A 12,893-nucleotide genomic window follows, 5' to 3' on the forward strand; every position below is an offset into this window, starting at 1 on the left:
TGTACTAATCCTACATCAATCCCATTTCCCTCTCACATCCTCACCTTCCCTCAATTCTCCTACCACCTACCTACACTAGGGCCAATTTACAATGGCCAACTTACCTATCAACCCACAAGTATTTGGTATGTGAGAGGAAACCCACGCAGGTCACAGGAAGAACTTGCTAAGTCCACACAGGCAGTCGCCAGAATTAAACGCAGGTTGCTAGAGCTGTGAGGCTGCGGTGCTAACCACTCCGCCACTGTGCCACCCCTAACATGCAGTGGATTAAGAGTGCTGATTAGTATAAGAGAATATTTTCAACCACCAACTAGATTGGTTTTAGGAATCACTGTTACAGACAGCTGCAGTAAAGTGTTTACTGGGTTACTGTGAATTTGGAAACGGGACAATATGGCTGGGCTCACAGGATACATCGGAAGGCTAGGAACATATGAGAGAATTCAAGAACCATTCAGTTTGTTTCCTGAAAGAATGGACATTTTTTTGGAGCCAATAACATTTTGGAACTCAAAGGTGAAAGTGAAGAAGTCAAGACTCGGAAGAATGCAATTTTGCTCATGTATATGGCATGCTAACAGACCTTTTTGCTCCCAATAAGGCAAGAGATGTGCCATTCAAAAAAATTAACAGGTTGCAGGAACATTTCAACCCTGATCCACTAGAGAAGGCAAAAAGCTACAAATTTGGAAAAAGGAATTGAAAAAGTAGTGAAACAGTTGGTGAGTACATTGTAGCACTGAAGATTTTATCCCTACGTTTCAACTTTTCAATGACTCACCCTGCCCAGTCGACCGTACAAAGTTCTCTTTCCTAACATCTGGGCACTTGCAGCAAAATTTGGAGAGTTGTCCCACAGAGATAGTCATACTCATTGAATTGTACCTTACAGCCAATGTCCTAGACTCCTCCATCACCATCCCTGTGTATATCCTGTCACATCGGCAGGGTAGACCCACCAGAGGTGACGGCACAGTGTTATACAATCGGGAAGGAGTTGCCCTGAGAATCCTCAACATTGACTCTGGGCCCCATGAATTCTCATGACATCAGATCAAATGTGGGCAAGGAAACCTCCTGCTGATTACCAGCTACCGCCCTCCCTCAGCTGATGAATCAGTACTCCTCCATGTGGAACACCACTTGGAAGAAGCACTGAGGGTAACAAAGGAACAAAATGTAATCTGGGCGGGGGCTTCAATGTTTTTCACCAAGAGTGGCTCAGGAGCACCACCACTGACTGAGCTGGCCGAGTCCTAAAGGACATAGCTGCTAGACTGGGCCTGCGGCAGATGGTGAGAGAACCAACACGAGGGAATACCCTACTTGACCTCGTCCTCACCAATCTACCTGTCGCAGATGCATCTGTCCATGATAGTATTGATAGGAGTGACCACCGCATAGTCCTTGTGTATTCAAAGACCCAACTTCACACTGAGGATACCATCCATCATGCTGTGTGGCACTTCTGTTACGACCTCAGTAGAGATGGCTAACTTTAAAACAAGAGATACAAACATCCCAGGCCAAATAAAGAATTAGCACGACAAGATTTCACATTTTAAGACTTTAATTATAAAAATTAAATGAAAAATCAACATTAACTGAACAGTACTTTGTCGGTAGCTAATATGCTAAATTACAGAGAAAGGTATTTCCCAGTAACCTATTAACACATTCGAAAACCCCACAGTACATTTATATGTTACACAGTGTTGCCATAGAAAAGGTACCCTTGTGGTTAAAAGTCCCAAACTCCTCCCAGCTGCAATGGGTTGGATCTCCCAGTGTCCTTCTCAAAGTCAACGTCCGTTTCACTCACTTCTTCTGGGCACATCCTACTGGATTTCCATTAATAAGGCAATCTCTGGTGGCCCCGTTAGTCTTTTCTCCTCTGCAAAACTTGAGTCTTCAAACTGGGTTCAAATCTTAGCAGCCTTTTACTGTATCAGTGATCTGTCTCCCAGAAACAACCCACTAACCTCTCTCTATCTCTCCCTTAGTCTGCACAACTCTGCTGGTCTTCATTTCTTCCTTTCAGCCTTCAGACCTAGAAAATTTGTCCAGTTTGCCGCTTACAATTCCGAGAGACCATGGACTGGATTTTAAAGCCCCTCCACTGTTGGGAACGTTGGCGGGGGGACAATGAAGATCGGTGCAGCGGAGACCCATCATCAACCCCGATGGCGACAGGCCCCAATGCCGATCTCAGCAGCGGGGGCGAGGCCTCGTGGCGGCCGCCCTGCTGCTCAGCGACCGGACCCCCATTTAAATATGGAAAGTTATTTACATACCTGAATTAATGAGGGTCCTGTCACCTCCTAAACCGCCGCACCGATCTTCCTTCGGGCGGCCAACAACGCTGTGCCTTCAAATCCCTGCTCAGGGGAGAGGAGGATTTTTTTCTCTGTGCGGGAGGAGGGAGTGAGGTTAAAACGATGCAGATTGGTCAAGGGGCGAGGGGGGGGGGTGCGAGGTGATGGGAAGGGGTAAAGAGCAAAGTTGCCAAACATTGGAGGGGGGAAAGGGCAAATTCTAAATATTTGCATTCTGGGGGAGGAAAGGGCATGAATGGCCAGAAATTCCATTGAGGGGGGGGCCTGGGAAAATGCATTAAAACATCATTAAATTATGTTTTGGTGGAATGTGACTTTGTCATAGAGTTATACAGCACAGAAACAGGCCCTTCGGCCCATCGTGTCCGTGCCGGCCATCAAGCACCTAACTATTCTAATCCCATTTTCCAGCACTTGGCCCGTAGTCTTGTATGCTATGGCGTTTCACATGCTCATCTAAATACTTCTTAAATGTTGTGAGGGTTCCTGCCTCTACCACCTCTTCAGGCAGTGTGTTCCAGATTCCAACCACCCTCTGGGTGAAAATTTTTTTCCTCAAATCCCCTCTTAACCTCCTGCACCTTACCTTAAATCTATGCCCCTGGTTCTTCACCCCTCCGCTAATGGAAAAGGTTTCTTCCTATCTAACCTATCAATGCCCCTCATAATTTTGTATGCCTCAATCATATCTCCCCTCAGCCTTCTCTGCTCTAAGGAAAACAACCCTACCCATTTCAGTCTCTCTTCATAGCTGAAATGCTCCAGCCCAGGCAACATGCTGGTGAATCTCCTCTGCACTCTCTCCAGTGCAATCACATCCTTCCTATAGTGTGGTGCCCAGAACTGTGCACAGTACTCCAGCTGTGGCCTAACTAGCATTTTATACAGCTCCATCATAACCTCCCTGCTCTTATAGTCTATGCCTCGGCTAATAAAGGCAAGTATCCCAAATGCTTTCCTAACCACCTTATCTACCTGTGCTGCTGCCTTCAGTGATCTACGGACAAGTACACCAAGGTCCCTCTGACCCTCTGTACCTCCTAGGGTCCTATCATCCATTATATATTCCCTTGCCTTGTTAGTCCTCCCAAAATGCATCAGAATTAAATTCCATTTGCCACTGCTCCGTCCATCTTACCAGCCCATCTATATCGTCCTGTAGACTAAGGCTTTCCTCCTCACTATTTACAACACCACCAATTTTCGTGTTGTCTGCGAACTTACTGATGATACCTCCTATATTCACTTCTAAATCATTAATGTACACTACAAACAGCAAGGGTCCCAGCACCAATCCCTGTTGTACACCACTGGTCACAGGCTTTCACTCGCAAAAACAACCCTCGACCATTACCCTCTGCCTCCTGCCACTAAGCCAATTTTGGATCCAATTTGCCAAATTGCCCTGGATCTCATGGGCTCTTACCTTCTTAGTCAATCTCCCATGCGGGACCTTATCAAAAGCCTTTCTGAAGTCCATATAGACTACATCAACTGCTTTACCCTCATTTACATATTTCGTCACCGCCTTAAAAAATTCAATCAAGTTAGTCAGACAGATCTTCCTCTGACAGCGCCATGCTGACTATCCCTGATTAATCCCTGCCTCTCCAAGTGGAGATTAATCCTATCCGTCAGAATTTTTTCCAATAGTTTTCCTGCCACTGATGTTAGACTCACCAGCTTGTAATTACCTGGTTTATCCCTGCTACCCTTCTTAAATAATGGTACCACATTCGCTGTCCTCCAATCTTCTGGTACCTTTCCTGTGGCCAGAGAGGATTTGAAAATTTGTGTCAGAGCCCCTGTTATCTCCTCCCTTGCCTCACATAACAGCTTGGGATACATCTTATCAGGGCCCGCTAAAACATCTAATACTTCCTCCCTTTCAATGCTAAGATGTTCAAGTATATCACAATCCCCCTCCCAGATCTCTACACCTACATCGTCCTTCTCCATAGTAAACACAGATGAAAAGTAATCATTTAAAACCTCACCTATGTCCTCCAGCTCCACACACAGATTGCCACTTTGGTCCCTAATGGGCCCTACTCTTTCCATGATTATTCTTAACTGGCCCTTTAATTTTTAAATGTCCATGAAGGGCTGTAAGCCCTTTAAAAATGGCACCAGCGCCTGCACATTGGTGCCAGATGCCATTGCCTGCAATGGCTCGCCAACCCCCGGCACGTGATTGCGGGGGGAGGGTGCCGTGGCTATGAAAATGAACTGCCACATTTGAAATCACGGTGGCTCCGTGGCGTGGTGCCCGTGCGGGCGGGGCGCATTCTTTTACGTCCGCCACCTACTTCAGCAGTGGACTCTTAAAATGCAGCCCCATAAATCTGGCTATAGCAAAACTGCCTGTGCTTTTCTTTGTTTCCGGGTGTTAAAAGTTGCCACTCAAATTTGAATTTTAGAGCCCCTGAGTCCCTGTTTACAATCTGAGAATCTGGGAGAGTGAAACACGTTGTCCTTTAGGTGTTACAATCTTGCACCCTGCTTTCAAAAGGGCCTATGATCTGGGTTCCTTGTTCTTATGGTAACCCAGACCTCTGGCTTCTCTCTGGGCAGAATTTGTGTGAGGTCACAGTTTCCTCCGAATTTCCATTTTAAAGATCACAGTTTTTAAAACACAACCATACTACAATGTTAACACTACCACCACGCTAAATGGGATAGATTCGGAACTGATCTAACAGCTCAAAACTGGGTATCCATGAGGCACTGTGGACCTTCAGCAGCAGCAGAATTATATTCATCCATAATCTGTAACGTCATGGCCCAGCATATCCCTCACTCAACCATTGCCATCATGCCAGGGGATCATCCCTGGTTCAATGAGAAGTGCAGGAGGGCATGTCAGGAGCAGCACCAGGCATACTTGAAAAGGAAGTGCCAACCTGGTGAAGCTGCAACACAGAACCTTGTTTAGCATGCTGAACAGCAGAAGCAGCATGTGATAGACAGAACTAAGCGATCCCACAACCAACAGATCACATCAAAGCTCTGCAGTCCTGCCATATCCAGTCTTCAATGGTGGTGGACAATTAAACAACTAACAAGAGGAGGCTCCACAAACACCCCCATCATGATGGGGGAGCCCAGCATATCAGTTCAAAAGCCAAGCCAGTCTTCAACCAGTTCAGTTCACTCTACATGATGTCAAGAAATGGCTGAAGGCACTGGATATAGAAAAGGCTGTGGACCCTAACAGCATCCCGGTAGTCATACTGAAGACTTGTGCTCTGAACTAGCTGTGCCCTAGCCAAGCAGTTCCAGTATAGCTACAACACTTACATCTACCTACCAATGGGGAAAATTGCCCAGCTATGTCCTGTGCACATAAAGCAGGACAAACCCAATCTGGCCAATTGCCATCTCATCAGTCTACTCTCCATCATCGTCAAAGTGATGGAAGGTGTAATTGACAGTGCTATCAAGCAGCACATGAACAGCAATAACCTGCTCACTGATGCTCATTTTGGGTTCCGCCAGGGTCACTCAGCTCCAGACCTCATTACAGCTTTGGTGCAAAAATGGAGAAAAGACCTGAACTCCAAGGTGAGGTGAAAGTGACTGTCCTTGACATCAAGGCAACATTTGGCCAAATGTGACATCAAGGAACCCTAGCAAAATTGAAGTCAATGGGAATCAAAACTCTCCACTGGATGGAGTCATACCTTCTACAAATGAAGATGGTTCTGATTGTGGTTGTTTGAGGCCAATCATCTCAGTCCCAGGACATCACTGCAGGAGCTTCTCAGTGAAGTGTCCTAGGCCCAAAGATCTTCATCTGCTTCATCAATGACCTTCCCTCTATCATATGGTCCGAAGTGGGGATGTTTGTTGATTGTTGCACAATGTTCAGCACCATTTGCGACTCCTCAGCCCGTGTCAAGATGCAGCAAGACCTTGAAGGACATGAAATGGTTAATCTCGAAGCACAGGAGGAATAAGTTCACTGAAAATCTTGCTCAGCCAGAAGGACATTAACAACTCGACAATGCAAGAAGTTAACTGAAATTATATATCACGATCAGTTCCTGGCCAGAATGGAAGACACATTTACACCTGAACAATGCCATGAGCTAAGCGCCCATCACCATGATGGAGATTACATTATCTTTCTGCTGTGCAGACAACAGGGGAGGAGATGAGGAGTTGTCTCTGACCCTGCAATTCTGCATAGTTCCCTTCTTCTTCTTTGGCCTCCTTATCTCGAGAGACAATGGGTAAGCGCCTGGAGGTGGTCAGTGGTGTGTGGAGCAGCGCCTGGAGTGGCTATAAAGGCCAATTCTAGAGTGACAGGCTCTTTCACAGGTGCTGCAGAAAAATTTGTTTGTCGGGGCTGTTACACAGTTGGCTCTCCCCTTACGCTTCAGTCTTTTTTCCTGCCAGCTGCTAAGTCTCTTCGACTCGCCACACTCTAGCCCCGCCTTTATGGCTGCCCGCCAGCATAGACCAGGAGATTGAAAAGACCAAGATAAAGCTAGGCAGCTCAGCAGGCTGATAGCTGATACTACCGCCTGAGGCCCAGGTGTGGGACAGTGTGACTGGATCACTATAAGAAAGGATAACATCGGAACGTGGGCTCTGCAGTCAGGTGCAGCAGGAGGGGGACCGGTCATCTCCAGATCCAGGCCTACAATCAATACCGGTAATGACCAGCTGTGTGGGTGATTATAAGTTTCAGTCAAATCATAGAGGCAGTGTCTGGGACATTGTCTGTAAGGTATGATTCTGTGAGTATGACTATGTCTGGCTGCTGCTTGACCAGTCTGTGGGACAGCTCTCCCAATTTTGGCACAAGCCCCCAGATGCCAGTAAGGAGGACTTTGCTGGATCGACAAGACTGGGTTTGTCATTGTCGTTTCCAATGCCTCGGTCAATGCCAGGTGGTCTGTCCAGTTTCATAATGTTAAGATAACTGGCCCCTACAGTTCACCGTTTTCTATCTTCCTCCTTTTTTAAATAGCAGAATTATGTTTTCTACCTACAATCCTTGGGAACAGTTCTAGAATCTAAGGAATTTTTCAAGATCAAAATCAATGCATCCACTATCTCTGTACCTCTTTTAAGGCCCTCGGATGCAGGTTGTCAAATACAGGGGATTTGTTGCCACTGAATCCCATTAATATCTCCAATACTATTTATTTTCTTGTTTTTTATTTGTTTATGGGATGTGGGTGTTGCTGGCTGGAACCAGCATTTATTGCCCATCCCTAATTGCTCTTCAACTGAGTGGCTTGCAAGGCCATTTAAGAGTCAATCACATTGCTGTGGGTCTGGAGTCACATGTAGGCCAGTCCAGGTAAGGACAGCAGATTTCCTTCCCTAAAAGACATTAGTGAACCAGATGGGTTTTTACAACAATCAACAGTGGTCACCACTAGACTAGCTTTTAATCCCAGATTTGCTAATTGAATGCAAATTTCACCATCTGCTGCGGGGGGATTTGAACCCATGTCCCCAGAGCATTAGCTGAATATTCGCATTAACGTTACTAGTCCACTTACATTACCACTACGCCATCACCTCCCCATATTCTTATACTGATTTCTTTAAGTTCCCCATTCTGGCTAGACCCTTGGTTTCCCATTATTTCTTGCATGCTTTTTGCAATTATGTATAATTATTTAAATACTAGCCATTGCTTGACTACCATCATTTTTGAATGCAGTTTCCCAATCGACCTCAACTAATTCACCACTCATACCTAAATTGTTTGCTTTGTTTAGATTTAAGACCCCACTTTCAGACTCAATATAAAATTATTTAATATCATGGTCCCTCTTCCCTAGAGGCCCCTTTACTAAAAGGTTAATAAGTAATCCCTTCTCATCGCACAAATTTAGATCTAAATAGCCTGTTCCCCAATGGGTTCCTCGACATACTGATCTAGACATCGATAGGATGCTGGAATAGGCAGAAATGTGAGATGAAATTTAACACAGAGAAGTGTGAAGTGATACATTTTGGTCAGAACAATAAGGAGAGGCAACAGAAACTAAAGGGTACAATTCTAAAAGGAGTGCAGGAACAGCGAGACCTGGGGAATATGTGCAGAAGTCATTGAAAGTGACAGGGCAGGTTGAGTAAGTGGTCAAAAAGGAATATGGAATCCTGGGCTTTATAAATAGAGGCATAGAGTACAAAAGCAAATAAGTTATGATGAACTTTTATAAAACATTGGGTCGGCCTCAAACTGGAGTATTGCATCCAATTCTGGGCACTGCACTTTAGGAAGGATGTGGAGGCTTTAGAGAAGATGCAGAAAATATTCATGAGAATGGTTCTTCATGAGAGGGACTTCAGAAACGTGGATAGATTAGAGAAGTTGGGTTTGTCCTTCTTGGAGAAGAGAAGGTTGAGAGGAGATTTGATAGAGGTGTTCAGAATTATGAGGGGTCTAGACAGAATAGACAGAGAGAACTGTTCCCATTGGTGGAAAGGTTAAGAACCAGAGGATACAGATTTAAGATGATTGGCAAAAGAACCAAAGGTGACATGAGGAAAAACTTTCTTACACAGGGAGTGGTTATGATCTGGAACACTGCCTGAAAGGTGGAGGGAGATTCAATCATGGTTTTCAAAAGAGAATTGGATAATTACCTGAAGGGGATAAAAATTGAAGGGCTACGGGGAGAAGGCAAGGGAGTAAGACTAGCTAAATTTCTCTTGTAGAGAACTGGTATGGAGTCGATGGGCTGAGTGTCCTCTATCTTTGTTGTTATCATTCTTTGACTGTATGATTCTGACTGAAAGAGCAGTCAGGTTATTCTTGTGATTAATGCCATGACATTTTTATCAACCATTTGGGCAGATAGAATCTCTTTGCCCCTCTGGACATTGTACTGGGATGTCAGGTATAACCTTAAGACTACCAATAGCAAGTTAATACAAACAAAAACAAGAAATGCTGGAATCACTCAGCAGGTCTGGCAGCATCTGTGGAAAGAGAAGCAGAGTTAACGTTTCGGGTCAGTGACCCTTCTTCGGAACTGACAAATATTAGAAAAGTCACAGATTATAAACAAGTGAGGTGGGGGTGGGGCAAGAGATAACAAAGGAGAAGGTGCAGATTGGACCAGGCCACATAGCTGACCAAAAGGTCACGGAGAATAGCAAGTTAATGGTGAGTTGAACCCTACCCTTGTGATCCAGAAGAACCAACCAATTAATTTCTAATTGCTGGGATTAATCAAACATCATAGTCAGATCATTTGGATTCATTTTAGTCTTAGATTACTTCATTTATTGATGTAGCCGAAGGACATAAATTTTTTCACATCAGAGAGAACGATCTTTCCCAGAATGCATTTCTTGTCAGCTAATCATGGGACAACACAAGTTCCAACTGGTGAAAGGCAATTTTAGGACTGCTGCCAGAAATTCTGTCTTCACACAAAAAGTGATCGAGTCATGAAACATAGTGGAGGCAAAATAATTTAATAGAAATTTGGATAATGTGTGAAAGACTTTTCGAGATGAATAAGTGAACTAAATTTATATTGTGATCAACACTGGTTATGGAGAAGCTTGAGACTCTACCTGCCCTACCTTTGGTCTATAATCTTTTCTGCATCACCCCATCACCTCTGATGACAGAACATTCAGCTGTTTCGTCCCCACACTCTGAAATGCTTTCTCGAAATCCCTCCACCTGACGATCCCTCTCCTCTCCTGCAAAAGCCTCATCAAAACTAACCTCTTTGATCATGCCTTCAGTCACCTCTCCTAACTCTTCACTGCTGCTGTTTGATATTGAATTATTTTTTCACTTGTTGTGTCTCATTAAAGGTGAGTGCAAGTTGTTTTCACAATAAGTAGCTCAAAAAGGAAAGGAAATCTTACAAATGTCAGACTAGCACACACATAAAGGAATAAGTCTCGCTCCCAAACAACTGTATAAGTAAAACATCACCTTTATAAGTAACTTCTTTAAAAAAAACAACAGCAGTTAATTAAATGAGAGATTTCATCAAGTCTTAAAATAGAAAGAGATGTGAAGAAAATAACAGGAGAGAGTAAATTGAATTGCATTTGCCAGAAACACAAACTATACAGCTTTCTCACGCAAAGGCAAATATTTCATTCCAGTACAGATTGAAGAATCGATTCTAAACAGTCAGAAAGGTTAATGATAATGATGTTGAATAATTCAATTTTCACATTTCCCAGATGCCTGGGGATAATTGGAAGCTGGCTCCCAAATTAATAATGATTTTCGATTACAGTAGATAAACAGGATTATGGAATAGAGCACCAACACAGCATGTATGGCAGGTTTAATATAAACAGAAAGTGCTGGAAATACTCATCAGGTCAGGCAGCTTCTGTGGAGAGAGAAGCAGAGTTAACATATCAGGTCTGTGATCTTTCATCAGAACAGGCATGAAACATTAACTCTGCTTCTCTCTCCACAGATGCTGCCTGACCTGATGAGTAGTTCCAGCACTTACTGTTTTTATTTCAGATTTTCAGCATCTGCAGTATTTTGCTTTTATTATATATGTCAGCCTTGCTGCGTTGGCAGCATTCTAACCTCTGAAAGAATTATAAGTTCAAGTCCTGCTCCAGAATTTGAGCATACAATCTAGGTTGATCTACCAGTGCAGTGCTGCATTGTCAGAGGTACTTTCCTTTGGATGAAATATTAAATCAAGGCCCTATTAGCTGATCTGGGCTGATATTAAAGAACGTATGACTATGCTGGCCAACTTTTCCCCCTTTATAATCATTCACAATGAAGATCGATGAACTAGCCATTCAACTAACTGCTGTACATAGGTCTTCCATGCTTGCCACCATAAACAGCAAATTATTTGCACCAAAACAGGAAAAAAGGTGGATATTGACCCTATCTCTTCTTGCCAGTACAGGCAATTAATCTCATAATGCTAGGTTCTAAGAAGAGGAGAGGGGAAAGCTATCTTTTGATTATACTGGCCTGTTTCAATGTGACTTAGAATAGGTTAGCAAATCATCCACCCATTTGCCTTTTTGCACAAAGATGGCACAGGTACAGGTATGGAAAATGAGGGGATCAAGCAGCTATGTCATCGGAGAAACCAAGTGGTGCAGACCTGTAAAGTCATAAGATCTGAGTTGAAATCCAGCCCAGACAGATGAAAATCTTATTTGTCTGTTTTCTGTCAGCGTCTTATGTGAGATGGGTATCAGTTCTTGGGGAGCATGTGACCATATCCCTAATTTAGCACTAATTGGCAAACTTACACACAGTTAAAAGGCCAGAGGATGGTTGCTTTGGGAAATGTGAAAGAAATGTCTGACTGGTGAGGCAGCAGATGTGTATCTGAAGTTGGGATTGACACTTATTGTGGGGCTGAGTAGAGGGAACTTTACTCTGCATCTGGGTGCTGTGTTTGACCTGGGAGTATCCTGTGCTAACATTCTCTACCTTGTTGCACACACTCCTGATTTGTGCCTTTTAAATGGTGGACAGGCTTTGGGGAGTCAGGAGGTGAGTTATGTGCCACAGAATTCCTAGCCTCTGACCTGCTGTTTCATATAGCTGGTCCAGTTCAGATTCTGGTCAATGGTGACCCCCAGGAAGTTGATAATGGGGGATTCAGCAATCGTAATGTCATTGAATGTCAAGGACAGAGGTTTGGATACTCTCTTTTGGAGATGGTCATTGCCTGGCACTTAATGTTACTTGCCACTTATTAGCCCAAGCCTGAATGTTGTCCTAGTCATACTGCAAATGGACACGGAATGCTTCAATTATCTGAGGAGTTGCAAATGGTACACTGTGCAATGATCAGCTAACATTCCCACTTCTGACCTCAGGATGGAGGGAAGGTCATTGCTGAAGCAGCTGAAGATGGTTGGGCCTAGGACAGTAGACTGAGAAACTCCTGCAGTGATGTCCTGGAGCTGAGATGGTTGACCTCCAACAACCACAACCATCTTCCTTTGTGCTAGGTACTACTCCAACCAGTGGGGACCTTTCCCCCTGACTGTCATTGACTTGAGTTTTGCTAGGGCTTCTTGATGACATACTCAGTCAAATGCTGCCTTGATGTCAAGGGCAGTCACTCTGACCTCACCTCTTGAATTCAGCTCTTTTGTCCACGTTTGGACCAAAGCTGTAAACAGGTCAGGAGCTGAGTAGCTCTGGCAGAACTCAAACTGAACATCGGTGGGCAGGTTATTACTGTGTCAGTGCCACTTGAAAGCACTACAACTTCCATCACTTTGATGACGATCAAGAGTAGACTGATGGGAAGGTAATTGGTTGGATTGAATTTGTCCTGCTTTTTGTGAACAAAACATACCTGGGCACGTTTCAACATTAGAAACATAGAAACATAGAAAAATAGTAGCAGGAGCAGGCCATTCGATCATGGCTGATCATCCAAACTCAGTACCCTGTTCCCGCTTTCTCCCCGTATCCCTTGATCCCATTAGCCCGAAGAACTATAGCTAACTCTTTCTTGAATATATTTAATAATTCGGCCTCAACTGCTTTCTGTGGTGGAGAATTCCACAGGTTCACCACTCACTGGGTGAAGAAATCTCTCCTCA

Source organism: Heterodontus francisci, chromosome 1, assembly GCF_036365525.1.
Source record: "Heterodontus francisci isolate sHetFra1 chromosome 1, sHetFra1.hap1, whole genome shotgun sequence".
NCBI classification, from domain to species: domain Eukaryota; kingdom Metazoa; phylum Chordata; class Chondrichthyes; order Heterodontiformes; family Heterodontidae; genus Heterodontus; species Heterodontus francisci.